The following is a 14,381-nucleotide window of genomic DNA, read 5'->3' as shown; positions in this document are numbered from 1 at the left end:
AGGTTAAAAAAAAGTCTTAACAGAACATCTGAGTGATTCATCCAAATCCTTGACTACATGATCCTAAAAAAGCCAGGTATTTCATCTAAGTCAAAGATTATATAATGCCTGAATCCCATTGCACTCCCTGTCATCAAGGGAGCATCCTTACAGAGTAAGCAATATGAACTACAACATTTTGAAGTGAAGTTTTTCCATGTGCTATCATATTCTGCCTTGTCATAGTTATCTTGTGGAGTATCTCTCAACTGAACAGCAGGTGTGAGGTGCCTTTCACTTCAATTACATGCCTACCCAGAATGTTCTAAGTGTTTCTGACATGCTGTGAATGCATTTCCTGGTTTTTTGGTGGTTTTTTCCTGTTTGGAAGAGATAGCTGGAACCATGGCTGCTCTTTGGAGCATCTATCAACTTCCAATCTAATAGAAAATCATTCTTTGAAAATATGAAATATCTGCTCATCACGATGCATGCTGTTTCTCATCTCCAAAGATGTGAACATGTGTTTCAGATGTATACAGCCATTCCCTGCTATCTGTTCAGGGTGAGTTACTGAAAAGGGCAACAGAGAGCAAGTCAATGGATAATAAAATGATTTTTTTGCCATAAGAATTGCAGTAAAGAGAAAATGCATTCAGGCACTTGATATATACAGACAGGAACAGTACATTGCATTTTAAGATCTTTACCACTCATGTGCCATTAACCATAATCAGAAAAGTGAGTTCTTAAAGGCTCAGATGCAAAAGGAAGTAAACAAAAAAGTTGCCCACAGTCTGGACAATTCACACATTTTTATGTGTCTGTGATACACAGAATTGAAAAAGAAAAAAAATTGTACTGTACACAGGAACATCCATTTTCTCAGGACATATATGTAAATATTTCATTGAGACAATAAATGCGACTAGCAAAATATGTGTGGGGAAACAGAAATGCATATTTTACAGCAAAGTGTGATTCACAAGTTTAGATAGCTCTGTGATAGTTTGCTGCTGCTTGTCAGGTGTGTTTCAATATGACTGGGCACCTCAGGGAAGCTTTTTAGAGAAAATGGGTCATGGAAGGGTGAAAGATGGAAAACCAGGGTAATAGTGATGGTTAGCAGAGCAGAGTATTAAGTAGTTCCCAGTGGAAAACCAAGATAGGAGGCAGACAAGTACAGATAAGAGATTCTTACTGTGTGTGCTTAGATTTAATGTCTGTGAGAGGGGGAGGTATATAAAGTGAAAGGAATGGTTTCAGTTTTCAGCTATGATAACCATCAATGTTAGATAGCTGTTGATTTTCAAATCCAATTTTTATAAGCCTTCTAAGACGCTTATAATGGTTTCTGCCCTAGCATGCTTAAAATGAAATGAATGACAATTATACTTCAGTAATGTGTTCTACCAGAGAAATTAAAACTAAACATGTCCATCAGGGACAAAGGCAGATGCTACATTATTGACATCATGCTTCAAGTGGAAATCACCTAAACAATTTCCCAAAGGCAAAAATTTTCTCAGTGTTTTACTAAGCTAATAAGATCTATTTCAGTTGAAATCTATTTCTTGTTGCTGCCATCTGAAATTTTATTCTGTCTTCTCGGGACCTCTACTACAGTAAGAAAGACTTGGAAATAATAGAATGTGCAGTAATTGAGCTTGGAGATTATAACACTCTTTCAAGTCTTGAAAACATTGTTACCTTCTCTAAATTAGACTAAAACACAGCAACTCCGGTTTCCAGTGATTGCAGCTACAGATGCAGAAGTGATAGAGAGATATCATCATTTCATTTCTACCCTGTAACATGTTGCTGTCCTTCCTTAAAAGTCTATGTTGATTTAAAGTTCTTATCCCTCACAAAATCTTTATGGTAGCTAGAAAGCATAGCTTTCAGGTTTTATCTTGCCATATGTTTCAAGTTGTGTGCTTCAGTCTGCATCTGCTGAGTATCTGCTACAGTATGGCTACAACATCAACTCCAAACAATTGGGACTACAGCCTGTATAATAATTACTCTCTGCAGCTGTTGCAATCAGAGTCTTTTAGAAAACCTAAAATCTGTAGCTTCTCCCCCCCCCCTTTTTTTTTATTTTTATCTAAAGCAAAACCAAGCACATTTTGATGACACTTTCGAACTGAAAGATAGAAGCAGATTCTTCCCAAGGTATAATATAAATGCATACTGCTTTATACTATGGAAAAAAGTATGGAAAAAATATGAAAAAAATATATAAGTATATATACTTTTTCAAGGTATACCTGGCTCTTGCCATAGTAGGTGATTTAAAAGAAAACCCCATGTGGAAAAAAAGTGTTACCATACCTCTTAGGCCTTACATGTCACATTTGGAAAACAATATTGACTAAGTATTGCTTTTCAAAAAAAAAAAAATTTAAACAGTTAGCTGCCAGAAACTGAAGAATTTATTAACAGCTAAGACCCTAGCAATCACAAGCATCTGTCTCTTATGGTTTATGAAGGCATTGTCGACCTCTTTAGCTGAGCAGCTAGACAGTGAAAATGAAATCAACCTGTCTTTCCAACAAATATATTCAAACACCTGCATGCCATTAGATGTGGCATCACTACAATGCTTCAAAACTTATAAAGAAATGTACTTACAGTACAGTACTTACAGGAAGGGTTTCATTCTGCAAGTTCATACAGAACTGCTTGATTAGACTAATTCATTCACAACCTGAATGCAATAGCCCTTTTTAGCTGATCCAGGAGTATTATTTTAAAACTACTGTAATTAAAATGTTAGACTCATAGGATCATACAGAAATTCAGTTGCAAGTGACCTCAATTAGCCAAAATCAGAATCTCAAGTGAGTATAGACTGTGTTGCTCACAGCTTTGTCCAGTCAGGTCTTGAAATTCTCCAAGGACAGAGGCAGCACAGCATTGTTGGGCAACCCACTCCACTGCCTCATCTTCATTCTGAAGAAGAAGTTTTTTCATGTATCCAGTTTGAACCTCCCTTCTCTTGTTGAGGCTTTTGGATGCTGTCTCTTGCTCTCCTACCATGCACCACTGCTAGGAACCTGCCTCCACCTTCTTGATCACCTCCTCCCCTCTCCATACAAAGCTACCATTAGGTCTCCCCAGGCCTCATTTCCTCCAGTCCAGGAGTAATAATGTGAAAACAAAAGGTTTTCTATACCCATGAATGTGTGTGTGTGTATATATATATATATATATATATGTATATATATGTATTTGCCTTATGAGGAAAGGCTGAGGGATCTGGGTCTCTTTAACTTGAAGAAGAAGAGACTGAGGGGGTGACCTCATTAATGTTTATAAATATGTAAAAGTTTGAGTGTCAGGAGGATGGAGCCAGGCTCTTCTCAGTGATGACCAATGACAGGACAAGGGGCAACTGGTGCAGGTTGGAGCATAGGAGGCTCTGCATAAACATAAGGAAAAGCTTTTTCATTTTGAGGGTGACAGTACACTAGAACAGGCTTCCCAGTGAGGTCTCCTTTTCTGGAGATATTTAAAGCCCACCCGGATGTGTTCCTGTGTGACCTACACAAGGTGATCTTGCTCTTGCAGGAGGGTTGGACTCAATGATCTCCAGAGGTCCCTTGCAATCCCTAGCATTCTGTGACTATGTGAAAAATAGTGACAGTGAGTGCAGGTGATATTATTACTTCTGCTAAAGCAGGAATTGTAAGTATACTGTTCATTCTGTTCCATAGTTAAATAAGGGATATGATGGTTTTTTCCCCAAAGGATTGAGGTTGTAGATCTTCAAAGGTACCTAAGGTAGTTACTTTCCATTAGATTTGGTGGAAGCCATCTGTCTAGATAGCTTCAGATATTCATCCATGGCACTGTAAGACAATACATTATTGTCACCACAACCTGAGCCCTTAAAGATCTCCAGAAAACAGAAAAAATTACTGTAGCATGAGAGCAGCCACACCTGTAATACTTTAAAACCTACAATGAGCACAAAAATATTTTCAGACTAGTATCCAAATAAAAATCATACCAGAAAAAAAAAAAAAAATTAAAGCCAACAAATGCCTGGATAAAGGATGTGTATGTGATGCTCAGGAATACATTTTTTGGGGGGAGTGTATTGACCAGTGTGCCAAATGAATCTGACTACTGTGATAGTGAGAAACCTAACTGTTAAATTTAATGACTAAATAAAGAAGCAAGGTCAATTCTTCTGTGATTACACTGTGTTAAGCAATATACAAGGTGACTTGCACTGGACGAGTCTTACTCCAGACACCAGCTGGACAACTAAATCTCAGTTCTGGTCATTTGACTTCAAAATGTCTGACATTTAGGGGACAAGCTATGTCCTTTGGCATTATGGTAGCAAGAGCTCTCAGGTTCTCTTTCAAACAAGTTCCTCAATATCACTGAAAGCAACCCCTCTGTACATTGAGACTTGACACAAGATCAGAATTATTAGAACAGTTGCTATAGAAGCATTGGAAATCTTTTTGGAATAGAAAATGAGCCTTTGGGTTATTTATTGACCCATATGATTTCCTCTGATTTTACATAGATGCTACTTTTCACAAAGTTTTATAACATTTTCAGATATATGTCAGAATCATCTAGAATGATCAGAAAAGTTCCTTCCTGTTACTTTTTTGTTTTGTTTTGTTTTATAAATTTAAGAATTAATAACTAGCAAATAAATGCAAAGCAATTACTGCCAGGTCATAAAATGTTATATCACCATTTTATGAACATTAATGACAATTTTTAAAATGTCGAGGTTCAGTCTGTCTTGGCAGACTCTAACTTAACAATTTTGTTACCTAATTAAATCTTAATTACCTACAAAATCAGCCAGCCAATATGTCTATGTGTGGATGAAATTACTCATTTTCTGCAGGACTTGCACCGTGTGACACAAGGACAGGAGTTAGGGAGATAATTGGAGACAATGAAAAAAGAAGATGCACACAAAATATTTTCTTTCAATTATTAAACGATTACATGTGTAAAGTTTAGGGGAATGAAAGATATACTGGAGTGAAGGTAATGTGCTGGTAATATAGGCTCTACATGGTATAGCACTAAATGATGTATTCTGATAGTCAAGTTCACCTAAACTAAGTTTAAAAGAAATTAAGAGATATTTCTTTTCTTCTCTCTTGAGAAACATTGTAAAATTTTCTCTCTCTCTAAACACAAACATCTATATCAGTATAGATATAATCAGTGAGGAAAAACACACTTGGACTTTAAAAAAAAATTATCTATCAAATGAGTGCTACCTTTTTTTTAATCCAACTTTAGAAAGGCATGTGGAAGTGCACTGGATCTGAGCAGTGCACTAGCTATAAGGAGCACTATTTATGAAAAGATGCATGTAAATGCTTGAATAAATAGAAGTAGTTGATGCCACTAAGCTGGAAGCTTAATTTGAACTCTTCTTTGGAGTTCATCGTTGCATTTCCTAATTTTACAAAATTTCCACAGGAGCTCCACTGTGAAGGCACAGGAACTGAGCAAGAAGGCTGCAGTTTTTCTGTTTTAATTAATGGATATCCAATTGTTAAGACAGCAATCAAGTATTTAAATAACAATAGGATTCTCCAATTGTTTTCAGGAATAGGGTGAAGAATGGCAATTTTAAGAAGCTAGTCTTACTCTTTCAAGGTTACTCCTCCCTACTCTCTGTCTACTTTTACTTTCCAAGTAAATGCAGACTAAAAGCACATGGAGGACAATATATTAGGGATAACAACTTTAATTCATAAACCTCAAAAATGAGAACCCTCACTGTTCTGCATTTACTCTCCTATGCACCAGCAAACAAGCTATAAATCTTCCGAATGTTGTTACTAATATCCCTATCTTTTCCAGTAATTACAAGCAATATCTCAAAAAAAAAAAAAAAAATAGCAGCCTTATTCACTCCCACAGTATTGTGGAATAGTTTGATAACCATGGATTTAACATTACTAGAGAGCTAAAATAAAGTTTCAGCCTCAATGGAAAATCAAGCTTTTAGTTGGTTACTAGCACATATATTCATAATAGCTCTTTGCTTTGCTTATATTCTTTAGCTAATATGTTTTGCAAAGAGAAGGTGGTAGGATAGGAAAATTGGGGAAAAAAGTGAAACGAAATGTTACGAAAATGAATACTGGATCAAATTCTTTGCATCGCAATTAAGCCATAATCTGGTTTAACAGGAATTTTACCTGCTTAGAAACCAGTACAACACAGCTACTACTGTATAAATATATATATATATATATACATGAAAACAACAATATACATTACTGTATTACATACAGCTTTTAGGATGGTTCTCTCACTTTTAAGATAAGTAAGATGGAGTTAAGTAATCACATAAGTAATTCCTCAGGTCAGGATAAATTTATACAAAAATACTGGTGCCTTTTGACAACACAGGAAAGCTTTTGTACAGAGAAATTAATGACAAGTAAAAATCTCAATTTCATATTAAACTCTACAATAATCTGTTCATTTAGATCAGCTTGCACATGCTACACAAGAGTGTTAAGCCTAGGGTTGCCCTTTGAACATGCCACTGGAGTAAATTTGAAGAATCAAAATAAATTAGCCCTGGAAAGCAATTATGCAAAGATTATCTTACCAGGCAAAGCTTTATGTTAAGAGATATTTTCTTCTCCAATTTACTTCACTGAAATAAAAAAGTTCTATTCTAACAACAAAAAAGGCCAAAACTGAGAATGTGAGTTAACAGGCATGTAATGTATCTCTGCAACTCATTCTCACTGTTGTGTTTTTATATTCAGCCTCCTACCAGCTGTAACTGAGTCATTTTTCCAGCTTGTTAAGGAGTGGTTTAGCTCTGAAGTTGATGTATTGCTGATCAGAAGGGGGAGGAATTTCCAAAATGAGTTCCCATCTACTCTTTCCCTTACATACAAATGTATACATTTATGTGTAGCCACTGCTGCTGTGTTCCATGTGTTCAAACAGTAGGAGTCAGAAGCAGCAGCAGATGCTCTGCATGGGGAAGATGGTATTATTCTGGAAAAAATAGGAGCCAATTCCAACAGATCTTCATTCCTGAACAATCTGAATCTCACCAAGAGTCACACATTTCTATCCCCCTTTCTCACGACTGTTCAACAAGGATGATGGTACTGCTCATTTTCTGATCAGGACTTAGGGCCTTGGGATGAGAAGGTCAGAACAAGTGGGACTAATTAGGAAGACTATTACATTAACTGCAATAGCCACCCAACAATTACTCAGACAAGAAAGGTCCTCTGTCTCCCATGGCTTCCTGGTAGCCTTGTCTACATCCAGTTTGTTTACATTTTCATAGCATGCCGTAGAGACTGTGTATGTAAGATTTCAAAGACTTTTATAAAAAATTTAAAAACCCAAATTGCCTAATCATGGTTTATTTCATTACACATAGATAAAAGTTATGTTTAACCAACACTCTCTAAACCTTAGGACTTATCTTCAGTAATGTCTCTGAACACATACCTTGAGAGGCCAGTCTGCCGAGGGATAAGGTACCCATTACAAAGACCATGTGCCAGTCTATCAGCTCCCCTTCTGGCATCTCTGGCTCAGCATTCCCCCCACTCTTCATCCTGGTCGTTGTGGTTGGCAGCTATTGAAATAACAAAGATGACAGTATATGACTTAAATGCAAAGGAAATAAATCAGCACCCTGCACACCTCCTTATAATACTGTTTTCCAGATTGCCCATGGCTTCTGCTCCACACTGGGAAGGGCATGAAGGAGTCTATACTGGAGAGACATTGGGTTAAAAAAAATCTCAAAACCAGACTTCTTAAGTTTTCTCAACTAAGTCAAGTGGCCCACTTCAAGAGTTTCTCTCAAGGACAGCTTTTTTCCAAGAAACATTCAGAGGAAGAAACAAGTTGTTAAAGATCACTGGGTAATATTGGAATTTCCGGGACATTGTAGCTGTTCCTGAGTCTTTTACAGACTGCTGGCTGATCTAGGAAACCACACTGCATCCCATGCCTCAGTTTCCCAATCTGCAAAGTGTGAATAATGATACTTAAATTCTTTAATAAAGTGCTGTTAGAACCGTCTATGATGAGCACTTCATAAAAGCCATGTGTAAGTATTATTATTCTCTTTCTTTAATTTGAGTAGCACTTAGATTTGAGTGAGATAGATGCCATCTCTAAGAACCTCTTAAGGCCTCTGAATTTGGTTGATACAATTGAAGAATGACATGGCTGTGCCATCTCCCATATCATCAGGCAGCATTTGAACATGCAACATTAATTCAGCACAAGCTCGATTAGAGACCCAAATCTTTCTTGTTGCCTGGTTAAAGGATTTTCCTTTTCCCTCTCCGAAGTGATACGGCTTGCAAAAAAAAAAACCCCAAAAAACCAGCCCACAATGCATGCAAAGAGTAGTTGCAGTGGTTTAAACAACAATGGAAAACTTTCTGCTTAACAGCAGCATTTACTTCAGTAATCTACTACTGCATTTATTCCTCTCTAACCTCACCTCAATTCACAGAAAGCTGAAAAATTGTACACTGCTGCTGTGTTATTGAAGCAAATTCTAATTTCCTCCCCCATCTAATCCATAGAAGGACTGTTATTAAATGTCTGCTTCCTCTTCCCAGTTCCAACTTCTTTTTCTTTTGTTTTGACCTTTTATTCAAGCATTATTGAGAAAACAATAATGCTCAAAGAATTATACTTGAAGAGCAGGTGAGGGAATGTGTGCAAGGTGCAGAAGAACTGTGATGAATACATCTATTTTCTGATATGCCTTTCTTTGATTAAATAGATTTTAAAATTGTCGTACAAAGAACAGGAACCAAAAGTTTAATTGGAAGATCAAATTGATCTTCACCACACACCTTACACTTGTAAACATCCTTATTCTTGTAGAAATGCATCTTCATGGCTTGGAATACATACTGAATACACATTGATTTGGTGAATATTTGGCATTACCATTACTCTGTGTATGGCATTATGTATTAATAAATCTATATAAAGCTATGATAAGCCTGCTTATATGTAATTACTATATATCATCTTTGGCATAGAGTGAATCAACAAAGTCCAAAACAGAAAAAAATCACAATGGGCCAGAAATTAATCTGGAAGAAACAAGACTTATTGTGGGTGACCTCTGGTGGGCAGCTCAGCCTCCCACAGCTATTCAGTCACTCCCCCCAATAGAACGGGGAAGAGAATCAGAAGGTAAAAGTGCAAAAACTCATGGGTTGATATAAAGACAATTTAATAGGTAGAGGGGAAAAAAAAAAAGGAACAAAAGCAAAGCAAAACAAGAAATTAATTCACGACTTTCCCTTGGAAGGAAGGTGTTCAGTCATGTCTGGACAAGCAGGACTACATCATACCTAACAGTGACCTGGGAAGACAATTGCCAGCATTCCCAACATCCTCCCTTTCTTCTTCTTTCCCTACCTTTCATTGCTGAGCATGATGTCATATGTTGTGGAATACCCCTTTGGTCACTTGGGGTCAGCTGTCCTGGCTGTGTCCCTTCCCAGCCCCTTGTCACCCCCAGTCTCCTCACTGGTGGTGTGGTGTGAGAAGCAGAAAAAGCCTCCTTGATGCTGTGTGAGCACTGCTCAGCAGTAATAAAAACATCCCTCTGTTAACAGCACTGATCTGGTCACAAATCCAAAACACAGCACTGCAGATGCTACTAGAAAGAAAATTAACTCTATCCCACCCAAAACCAGCACAACACTATAGCCAAATTTCCAAGAAACAGAAAAATCCCATGTTGCTGAGCTCAGCATCCAGTGAGCAGGCTACTTATGGTGGAAATTAAAAGCAGAGTTAAGGACTTTTTGCTCAAGTTAAGAGCCAGAGGAAGATGAACAGAGGGGAGTTGGGAGAAGAACTGACTGGTTGAATGCTGCAGAAACCTTTGCTGTGGGCAAAGACAAATGATAAAATGTGGGGAGAACCAAGAAACAGGCACACATATGGACTGAGAGTGGCAGGAAACAGCAGCAGAAATAATGGGATACAGGAGGAACATCTTGTCAATATGAGACACAGGAGACTGTTTGACAATGGGAGAACAGGGCGAACAGTAAGTCTGAAAATAAATCTGAACTCTGGGTAGTAGTGTAGGTAGCAGGTGCCAGGACTTGCCGGGTGATGGGCCTGGACGGTGCTCGCCCCACCTGTGCCCAGTTGGGGCTGGCCCAGGTGCGCATGCCCGGGATCGGCAGGGGGTGGTTCCGGGGCAGGCTCCAGAGCCAGGCGGATCGAAGTTAGTTCACTGATACCAACCCGAACCAACACGAGCTCGATTGACTCTGTTCACGAACCGAGCTCGCGCCCACGGCGAGATTCGTCTCACGCTACAAGTAGAGGCAAGGGAATAAATTGCCCTATGAAAAATGTCATGGACTAAAAGAGTTAGTTCAAATGCAAGCCAGAAAAGCAGAGAGATCTTGCTAAGTCTGCCTTTAGCAAAACAGCTAGACTCTCCTTCTTGTTACTCACTGCAATTTTTCAGAACATTAATGCCAGGAAGGTTTGAACCCATGTGATTGCCATACCTAGCAAAGAATAATTTCATATACTCTGGCAGGATGTGAATCTGACCTTCAAATCCACTCTTTGCCACCTTTCGCAGAGCCTGATCCTGAGAGAGATGGTAGCAATTTTCTTCCAGCCTTTTAGTTGCAGAGCACTATTAAATAGAACTAGCAAAATATGTTCATTAGTTATCCATCCTCAGCAGAAGCTCTCATCACTCTGTATGAAAAAAAGCCCTTGCAGCATTGATTATACAATTGCATTGATTATTTTAACTACTGTGAATGCATGGGGTGGCTACCCCAGTTAGCCTCTCTAATAAGGATGCAGCAGCCATTGATATTACCTTCTAGGATGTAACTCAACATTAGTCCCTAATCTAACAACCTTCACTTACATTTTCTACCAATACACCCTGTGTCAAAAATGTCCTTCCCAATGACATCTCCAGAGTTTTTTCAAGATAATGAAAAGGTCATTTTTATTAACATACGTCTCCTATTTTAATTTTTGCGAGTAAAGGGTTTATTCGAGTTTGATTTCTTTTTTTTTACAATATTTTTGCTCTAACATAGAAATTTAATGTGCAGAATACTGCAGCCCATTAAAATGAACCAAGATGATATGTTATTTGCCATATTTTAATGTGGATGGACATGTACTTTTATTTCATCCCAAAATATTTGCTACAGCGGATTGGCAATTTCTTAAAAAAATCTTTCTTCATTGGTCTTACCATTTTCTTCTTTTTAAGGATGAAATGTCCTGCAAATTTTTATAGAATATCTTTCCTGAAAATTTTGACATATGCAAAAATGCAGACTTTAGGGCCACTGAAGTTTAAAATTACTTTCTCCAGAGAATCATGTCAATCTCACAACGCCTCATTTCCCCATTTGTAAAACAAAGACAACATTTTCTTTTCTCTTTAAGCACCCTTTGCTCATCCTGTCTATTTCACCTGTAGACCCCCTGTAACAGAAACCTCTTACCCCTGTTCCGGAACAGCAAAGCTATTTAAAGGCAGACCAAGCACACTGAAGTCTTTTGTTCTAGTGCAACATATATAACCTATAATAATCATAATTCCTACATGGCCAGTTCTCACACTCTATGTTCTGTCTCTCCTCACCTTCAAATATGTTGGTACATTTCTATTGATTTGAAAAAATCCCCTGTTTTTACCATTTCTAATCACTGCATATTTCTTCTCAAGGGCTAATTCTACCTTCTGAGAAGCCAGCACTGCATATGTGAGGGAGATATTCCAATATTTTCCCTCTAAGTTGTGTTTGCACTCCAAAAAATCTGGTGTTAAAAGCCTTTCAGTCTTCAAGCATTTAACAAATAATTTACAAAACTAGCCTTGGCACGGGTATCCAGGTAAAGGACAGAAGATCAAATGCCTTTTCCCAAGGATCTGACAAATGGCTCTGAGGAACATATGATCAACCAATGACCTTTCTGTATGCTGAGGCAGGCCTATTCCTACCCTGGGTAACTGGCAGACTGGGAAGAAGCAACTCTTTTCATTTACTTAGGAACTGCTCTTTCTAATCTGCAAGTGCTGATGTAGCACAACCAGGGGCATACACACTGCAATAAAGGTTGCAAGGAAGAAATTGCAATGCTGGAACGCAGTCAGTGGATTCACTTTAAAGGTTCTGCATATGGCTAGATAAAAAAAGCATCATTGATTTCCTGCTGACCCTCTCCTCCAAGTTAATGAATGAAAGCTGCTCATGTTAAAAGGCATGCACCATGAGAAGATCTGCTGCTACCACCAAGACTGTAAGGAAAAACAGGTAAGCAGGGCTTGAGGCAATACCTGTCACATAAAGAAACTGACCAGGCTTGGGATGGAGAGAGTCCAGTGTGCTACCACTGCAAACCAGTGTGAGTCTGGTGCTATATCTCTATTTTAATTCCTCATTTTCAGTTCTTATATTGTATCTCTCAGACAAGCAGTACTTTGAGCTGAACCCTGCAGCACGTGCACCTGCAGTACTCAACACTAACTCAATCTTCATTGTTTGATCCAGATTTTTTTGGGTTTGCCCAAAGAAAGGAAGAAAATTGCTTTGAAGAGAGGATAACAAATTTCCTTTGGTTCAAGTAAGCCCTGAGTAGGCATGAAAGGCTCCAAGCTGTGTGCTGTCCTGTCCATCTTCCATGCAGAAATATGGCTGGCTCAAAATCTCACTGTTTTTTGAGCCATAAGCAGACCTAAAACCACTTCATCTCCACTAAGGTAGATCAAGTGCAGGTTCAGACCAGCCAAGGATTTGTTCCTAGTCACCTAGCTTTCCATCACTATAGAACTATTTTCTGTTGAGTATTTCCCTTGTATCAACTGTACTATTTGTAATGCAAGATGATGAAACACGTTGAAAATAAGTGGCACCTCTTTTTCTAGGTTTACCTTTTCTCTTTTGTTCTTTCTCCTGCTTTCCATTTCAGATTTTCACTCTTGGATCTCGTTCCTTTTGTCACCAAGTCCTTGTGTACTTTCTTCTTCATCATAGCTAAGAATCATGTGGAGATGAAATGGCACTAGGAGACTGTTTTCTTGCTTATAGACATGTCAATAGTCTGCTGGTCAGAATTAGCAATAGACCAGACCCTGTTTCACTTCTTTCAGATGTTGCCTTCCAAAATTTTTATCAAACATACCTAATCTCTGTCTGTCATTCCTCCCATTCTTCTTTTCACAATGCAAAGAAGATCCACAACACAGCTTACACATGACTGCTTTGAACGTGTTATCTCAACTACATTTGAAAATTAAACATGAACATGAGCACACTAACTACCCCAGGCATGTGCATTTCACTGACTTGCCTATCAGCCTTGTTTCTGATATTTAAATTTGGTTTTATCACCTTTCTCTAACAAGTAAAACAGAGAGTGTTTTGAGTTTTGGGGTATAGGATCTTGGAACTCTGAATTTTGTCCTTAGATTGCCATTGCTTTTTAAAATGTAGAGCTCAGTATCTTCTCTAATGTCACATTCTTCATGCTCTCACAAGTATCTGAATTCCTGAAATGAAAGGCAGGACAGAAGTGAAAGCAATTTGAGCACCTGCCTTACAAAGGTATCATGATTTTAGGATTAATCAGTATAAGACCCTCAGATGAAAAATTGCTCAGTATCAGTATTCTGATTAGACTTCATCAAGCAGATTTTTAAAATTACACAGCTCGTACAGAAATCAGTGGTCCAAGTAAGAATTTGAAATTTTTCACCAAAATCAGGCATAGTCTCTGTAAAAGAGACTATTCAAAATTAATTTTGAATAGTGATATTTAAATGGCTTGCCATTGTTGATGCTCAATGAGGGACCTGTGGCCATGTGTATAGCTGCTCAGGGGGATTGTTCTCCTGCAGCATCCCAGCAAGGGCACTCCATAAGGAAGGAACCACTTCTTAATGCCTCCAGAGCCCTATTTGTACAATTCTACATTCCAGAGCTGTTATGGCACCCCTAATGATGTTCCAACACTAGCTCCTACACCAGCTCATCTGATGTCTCATAATCCCAAAGTTATTATGGATTGCTTCCTGGTAGAAGAGATAAAAGGAGGGGGCTGGCTAGAAAGGGCCTCCAGTCTCCTCTGTTGCTCTGCCAGGATGCTGTCTGCACTTGTACTGGCAGCAGAGAGAAAACCAGGCAACAGAGACCAAGACTTGGTAGCTGGCCCAGGTTACAGCAGACCTGACCTTGGAAGAATCAAGTTAGTCCAAGTTTTAGTGGCAAGCTACAGCAATGGAACAGATGGGGTGATGCTTCCAGGTAAGGCTGATGCAACAACCAATGCCACTCATTTGTGAATAGCCCTGTGGAAAGGCTCCTCAGTGCAAGAAGCAA

This window comes from Heliangelus exortis, chromosome 1, assembly GCF_036169615.1.
Source record: "Heliangelus exortis chromosome 1, bHelExo1.hap1, whole genome shotgun sequence".
Classification (NCBI taxonomy): domain Eukaryota; kingdom Metazoa; phylum Chordata; class Aves; order Apodiformes; family Trochilidae; genus Heliangelus; species Heliangelus exortis.
Note: the sequence above shows the minus strand (reverse complement) of the source record.